Raw genomic sequence first — 7,503 nt, 5'->3', positions numbered from 1 at the left:
TTGATGACTTCTCAAGATATACATGGACTTTATTTCTTGCTTCTAAAAATGATGCATATAAGGCCTTTAAGAAACTAGCTAAGGTTCTGCATAATGAAAATGAAAATAGAATAAAACCGATTCGTAGTGATCATGGGGGGGAGTTTCAAAATGCAAAATTTGATAGGTATTGTGAAAAACACGGGATCACACATAGTTATTCTGCTTCTAGGACACCCCAACAAAATGGTGTAGTTGAAAGGAAGAATAGATCATTAGAGGAATTAGCTAGGACCATGTTAAATGAATCTGATTTACCTAAATATTTTTGGGCATATGCAGTATACACTGCCTCTTATGTGCTTAACAGAACCTTGATTAGACCTATTCTTAAGAAAACTCCCTAGTAGGAAGCCTAGCATTAGTCATCTTAGGGTTTTTGGCTGCAAATGCTTTGTTCTAAATAATGGTAAAGACAATCTGGGGAAATTTGATCCTAAATCAGATGAAGGAATACATATTGGTTATGCTATAAATGGACATGCTTATAGAGTGTATAACAAAAGATTGCTTGCTTGTATTTGATGAAACAGATTGTTCTGTGCCTAAATCTGTTCTGGATGAACCTGGTATGGATGATTTAAGAACCATTCTGCAAAAGAATCGATCAAGTGATATTGATACAACTAATTCAAATGTTGTCAAAGAATCTATTGTGAATGTAGGACTGCCTAAAGAATGGAAGACACCCAGGGATCTCACACTTGACAATGTAATTGGTAAAATTGAGAAAGGAGTTTCAACAAGGAATTCACTTAATAATTTCTGCAGAACAGTGGCCTTTGTTTCACATATTGAGCCTAAAAGTCTGGAAGAAGCACTACAAGACAGCAATTGGATAACAGCAAAGCAGGAAGAACTGAACCGGTTTGAATACAATGAAGTGTGGACTTTGGTTCCAAGAAGACATGAGATGAATATCATAGGAACCAAGTGGGTGTACAGGAACAAGATGGATGAACATGGGGCTATCACTAGAAATAAAGCAAGGCTGGTTGCTAAAGGTTATAACCAAGAAGAGGGAATAGATTTTGGTGAAACCTATGCACCAGTAGCACGTCTTGAAGTTGTCAGATTACTCTTAGCATTTTCCAGCATACAAGGTTTCAAGCTATTTCAAATGGATGTCAAGAGTGCATTCTTAAATGGTTACATTAACGAAGAGGTGTTTGTATCTCAGCCTCCAGGGTTCGAAGATCATAAAAATCCAGAGCATGTGTACATGCTCAAGAAGGCTTTATATGGATTGAAGCAGGCACCTAGACAATGGTATGAGAGGCTAAGTGAGTTTCTGCTCTCTCAAGGATATAACCGTGGCAATTCTGATAAAACTCTGTTCATAAAGAAGAAAATAGAAGACATTATTCTTGTGCAGGTCTATGTGGATGATATTATCTTTGGATCCACAAATGAAGAGATGTGTGAAGACTTTGTGAAAACAATGAAGAGTGAGTTTGAGATGTCAATGTTAGGGGAAATGAATTTCTTCCTTGGACTACAAGTGAAACAACTCAAGGATGGAATTTTCATAAGTCAAGAAAAGTACTGCAAGGAGCTGCTTAAGAGGTTTGATATGGATCAATGCAAAGCAATCAACACTCCTATTTCAACAAGCTACTAGTTGGAACAAGATTGTGCAGGAAAATCAGTGGATCAATCTAAGTCCAGGAGTTTAATTGGTTCTTTATTATACTTAACTACTAGCAGGCCTGACATTATGTTTGTTGTGTGCTTATGTGCTAGATATCAATCTGATCCAAAGGAATCACACTACAATGCAGCAAAGAGAATTTTGAAATACTTGCAAGGGTCTAAGGATGTTGGATTATGGTATCCTAACAATGTATCTTTAAACTTAACTGGTTTTTCAGATTCTGACTTTGCAGGTTGCAAGGTTGATAGGAAAAGCACAAGCGGGACTTGTCACATGCTTGGATCAAGTCTAATCTCTTGGCATTGCAAGAAACAGACTTGTGTTGCTCTCTCTACAACAGAGGCAGAATACATAGCTGCTAGAAGTTGTTGTGCTCAAACCTTATGGCTAAGGCAGCAACTAAGAGACTTTGGGATTCTATTAAACAAGATACCTATAAATTGTGATAACACTAGTGCTATAAATCTGTCTAAGAATCCTGTCATGCATTCAAAAACTAAACATATTGAAATTATACATCACTTTCTAAGAGAACATATAGCTAATGGAACTTGTGATATCAAATTCATTGGCACTGAATTTCAATTGACTGATCTTTTTACTAAACTTCTTGCTAAAGATAGGTTTTATTTTCTTCTAAATGAATTGGGTATCATTAGCTTAATTGTCCTCTGCAGTAAAAATTTCAATCTGTTATTTTATATTTTAATGTGTTCTCTCTCTGTTTTAGAATCACAGTTGTGACTAGGAAAGAGAAATATTTACTTTTCTCTCTCTCTCTCCTTGATCTTTGACTGCTTTTACGGTTATTAACCAGCAGGTCTATGACAATCATATGTGGATATTCTAACTGATTTGATATCTTGTAGGTGCAACAGATTTGATTTGCTAAACTGAAATCTGGTTCCAATATATTCTTGCATCAATCAACACCTGCACCTGTTGTACCACACAAGAATAAAATCTGTAGAAGATCTGATTGAATTGATTCCTTTTAAAACTTGTGATTTTTTTTGAAATATGATTTAAGCCCTATATAAATCTGGCATTAATCAATTGTTTTTCACACTCTCTCATTCCTACTTCAAGTTGTCCAGGTTCAAAACGTTTACAGTATTAATTTCTGTTTTCCTTGAACATGTGAATTGTTACTGATTCTCTCTCCAGTTGGGATTGTCCATTGATAAACAGGTGCAGGTAACAACAGATAAAGCATGGCATCCTCATCACACCGAAAGAAGAAACTCAAAGAGCAACCTAACAATAGCCAAGGCATTCTGGAAAATTGGTTTGCTGGAGATTTTGAAGCTATGACAAGGTTCATACATGAGACAAGCAGAAAGCAAGTCAATGTGCCTAAGGTGTTGGAATTCTCATGGTTGCGGGAAGAAAATCTGACTGAAGCAAAAACTCTGCTCAAGCATCAAAAACTGAAAAGCTTCTTGGAAATGACTGGAAATATCTATCCAGACCTGATGAAGGTGTTCTACAGCAACCTCATTCAAGATGGCAAGAACCTTGTTTCCCATGTGAAAGGAGTGAAGCTAAAAATTACAAGGGAAATATGGAGCAATGTGGGAGGAATCAAGTATTTAGGAATGAAAGTTAGCAAAGGGAATACTGCTGGAATTCAAGGATTCAACAAGATGCAGTTTTATAGGAGCTGTGTTAGAAATCCTCCTAAACCAGTAGCTAGATTTCATGCTGGTAATCTGACCTTAATTCTAAGACTTCTAGCCTACATAATTGCTTGGCAACTTACTCCTAGAGGAAGCAATCATGCTACTTTTCATGAAGAAGATTTGATTCTGCTATACTGTATGATGAATCAACTCAAGGTAAATTGGGTAAGTACAATGGTAGAGCATATGCTCAAATCCACAAGGCTTCCCGATTATCGCTTTCCACATGCAACTTTTGTATCAAAACTAATTGACTATTTTGAAGTTGATACTGCAAATGAGAGAAATGACACCATTAAGGCAGCAAGTGAAATAGACAACTCCACTCTCTTGAAAATGGGGTTCCAAAAGGAGGAAGACAGTTGGATCTTTCGAAGGAATGTTGCAAATAGAGCTGAGAATGAAGCAGCTAATCCAGGAGATGAAGAAGAAGAAAATGTTGATGGTGTGCAGCACATGGATGAGTCACCAGTTCACTCTTTCGTAAATGAGGATGTTGCTGCTACAAGCCAAAAATGCATTGGTTGCATATCAGGAACCTGTGCATAGAGGTGAACCTCTATCCATGTTCGAAAGGCAAGTTCTAAGCAGGCTGGATACACTCACACACGACCAAAAGGAATACTATGAAATGACTTAAGCCAGGTTTCAACACTTGGATGACCAAATTGAAGGAGTTCAGGAGCAGCTAGCCGAGCTCTACCACTATAACAAGTGATCTTCTCAAAGTTTTTATCCTTTATGTCTTGTTGAACAATTGGGTTTTCTGTTTTTTTTTTCTGCACCGATTTCATTCTGTTTTGGTTTGTAATAGACCTATAAACTGGTTTTAGTTTGAACTGTTATGCATGTCTATGGTGTGCTTCTTTTATTCAATGTTCTACTCTGTTTGATGAACCCAAAGGGGGAGAAGGACAGATGAAAGATTGCTCACATAAGTTGATGATTTGGTTCAAGCTGCAGGGAGGTAACACAAAACTCATATACTGTTATATTCTGGTTTTATCTCTAAATGTTGTTGTGCAGTTTGCTTGGAAGCTAGTACAGTGCAGTTTCGGTCATCAAGTATGCAAAGCAAAGGGGTTTTTTTCTCCATCAAACAGGGGGAGATTGTTGGAGATGGATGAAGCACATCTTTACCTTGCATTGGTGTGTTTGATGTAGTCTTTAGCTAGTTTGCTTTGAAGGTTGCAATGTGTCTTAGATGATCCTGTATTTTAGATTTGTGTGTATTCAAGGTTGCCTTTTGCTGCATGACCCATCCTAGATGCCAAATCAAGGTAGTAAGATCAAGCACATGATGTGGTTAAATGGTTTTGGAAAAGCTTTTTAAAGTTTTCTTAAAAGGTTTGATTCAGTACAAAAATAAATCTGTTTTCTTGAGAAACAATAGGTTTATTTTTGCTCTGCTGAAAGGGTTTTCGAAATTCAGTTAGGGCACCAAAGGTAAAGCTCAGTCTGTTATTTCAGTTAAGCTGAGCTGGCAGTTTTGTCAACATTTAACCTGTTGTTTTTAAAATCAATTTGTTGTTTTTTAAACTGCTCTGAAACTGTTTTTTGAAAAGTGGTTAGAAACTGTTCTCTATAAAATAAAATGCCCTTCTCACTTGAAGGGATGCTGAGCAATCACAATTTTAACAGAGATAAAACATTTATTGTGTGAGAAAGAGAATTGGAAAGGTTTTGCAGAGGTTTTTCAATAGATGTGTGATTGTTCTTAAAGAACCTTGTGTTGGATGAAGGTGTTGGTACTATCTTGGAGCAAATAGAACAACTGGTTTATGTTCTTGCAACACAATTTCAGGTGTAATCTTTTCCTTATTCGTTCTTGTAATAGGTCTAAGTGTTAGTCACTCTTGATAGGGTTTCTTGGAGTGCAAGGTGTGTTGGAATAGTGTTTTTCAGTAGTGTTTGTTGAAGTTCTTGAAGGGTTCAAGAGCTGCTGTGTATGCTATAATTGATTGTATCTGTTTTAGTGGATTCCACCTTGGAGTAAGGTGAACTGGACGTAGCTCTTGATGAGTGACCCAGTATAAAACCACTTGTTTCTGGTTTTGCTTAATTCTGTCAAGAACGAAATCTGTTCATTTCAAATCAAATCTGTTAATTTTGGGCTTAATAAAAACCGTTCTTCTTAATCTGGAAAAGTTCTCTAATCATAAACAAAACTTTTGAATATAAGTTTGTAGTTGAATTAAGAACCAATAGGTTTCTTCATAAAATTCATGTAAAAGAATCATTGTCCTTAAAGCTTTGTGTTGATTAAATTTGATTGTTCTTTTGGTATAGTGTGTGTTCTTTAAAACTGTTAAAAGTGAACCAATCTGATTTAGCTATCTTTCACGATCTGGTCTTAATCCCAATCTGGTGCAGTTCTGTTTGTGTTAGACTATTTTGAAGAATCAATCTGTTCATTCTAAAATCAATCTTTTCTTTTACCTCTGATATACTGAAAACAGTTTGTGTTTGCGAAAAATTTATATGTTCAATTCACCCATCCCCTATTGAACTTAGACATTAATAGACCCAACAAAATCCACATCAAGTCTGAAGCTGTGCTGCTTTTTGGTTTGGGTTTAGATTAGGGTGTTTAGAATCTTTGTTAAGATCAGTTTTTAATCCTACACAAAGATTGATCAAACAACTTTTAAATAAACAAAGTGTTTTTCCAGACAAAGGGAAAACAATCGGTTGAATAATTGAGATAATCGGTTGTTTGTCATTTAACTGCCTTGAGGTTTTGAAATGCTTTTTGAATTAGTTATGCAACTGCTTGACTCATTCAACTAGTTAAATAGTGGTTTCAATCGTTTAAATGTGTGTTTTTATAACAGATTTTTGAAAACTTGTTTTAATTAACTCAACTGATTAAAACTGCCTTAAACGGTTGCATTTCAAGTGCTATAAATATAGCCCTTCTTTCAAAGCAAAATGCGACAATCAAATACAATAAGTATTGATACAGATTTGAGTTCAAAGAAAGAGTTTCTTTTTAGAAAGAAGTTTTTCAAAGTGAAAGATTGTTGTTCAAGCTTTGTTGTGGTAACAAGTTCTAATCATAGGAGTTTCCTGTATTGTGCAAATCCTGGTGTTTTCTATCCTTTTCTAGATACTTGTAATAAGTACTTCTTTTATCTGTTGTGTGTGTTTGAAATCCTACAAAGACAGAGGTTGTTCTGTCTTGAGGTGTTTGATATTTCAAAGAGGGTGAGTGAATCTTGTGGGTTGCAAAATTACCTCTTTGTGTGTGTGTTGTAATCTAGTTTTGATTACTAGTGGACCTCAGAGGTTTTTCTGAGAATTGGATGTAGCTCTAGTGTGAGTGAACCAGTATAAACCTTTTGTGTAAATCTCTCTTTCTCTCAAACTCTTTATAACTGTTTGATAATTCTGTTGTTGGTATAAACAACCGATTAAAACGCAGTTTTAGCCGGTTAAAATTCTGATATCTGTTTATGTTGGATTATTTCATTGCTTTCCTTAAGTGCTTATCTAGATTGTTTGATAAAGATTCATTCTAAATCAAGTTTTTGTGAAAATCTTTCATAAAACAATTCACCCCCTGTTTAAGCCATCAATTCTTACAATAGGAACCCCTATACTGTAAGTGGGGACCCTTGACTAGGTTTCTGCATGGTCATTTTGTTATCTTGGTTTTTAGGATTCAGCACTTGGCAGTGCTTCATGTGTGTGAAGGGACATACTTCAAAGCTATGTGGTTCTCATAAGAACCTGAATTGGTTGGCTGGAGGCATGTGGTGCTCATAGGAACCCTTAAAGTGTAACTGGGGAACCGTGTGTTAATATGTGGAGACCCATGACAAGGTTTGTGCATGGTCATGAGGCAGTTCAAGTAAAGCATATTTGTGAAGCCTGTGCTGTATTTGGGTTAATGAATGGCTGAATAATATGTTACAAGGGCACAGGGGAGGGGACTAATATTATTTCTTAGCCAAACTAATTGTCATTCATTTCAATGAAATTGATTGGAAGAAATTATAAATGATTGTATTTTTAACATATCATGCACATCATTCAATTCAATTCCTAACATACAACTAACTGTTGCAATAATGGTTTTATATAACCATGTATTCAAACAAAGAAGACATGAAATTCATTTGTAAG

Source organism: Phaseolus vulgaris, chromosome 8, assembly GCF_000499845.2.
Source record: "Phaseolus vulgaris cultivar G19833 chromosome 8, P. vulgaris v2.0, whole genome shotgun sequence".
NCBI classification, from domain to species: domain Eukaryota; kingdom Viridiplantae; phylum Streptophyta; class Magnoliopsida; order Fabales; family Fabaceae; genus Phaseolus; species Phaseolus vulgaris.
This window is presented reverse-complemented; position numbering follows the sequence as displayed.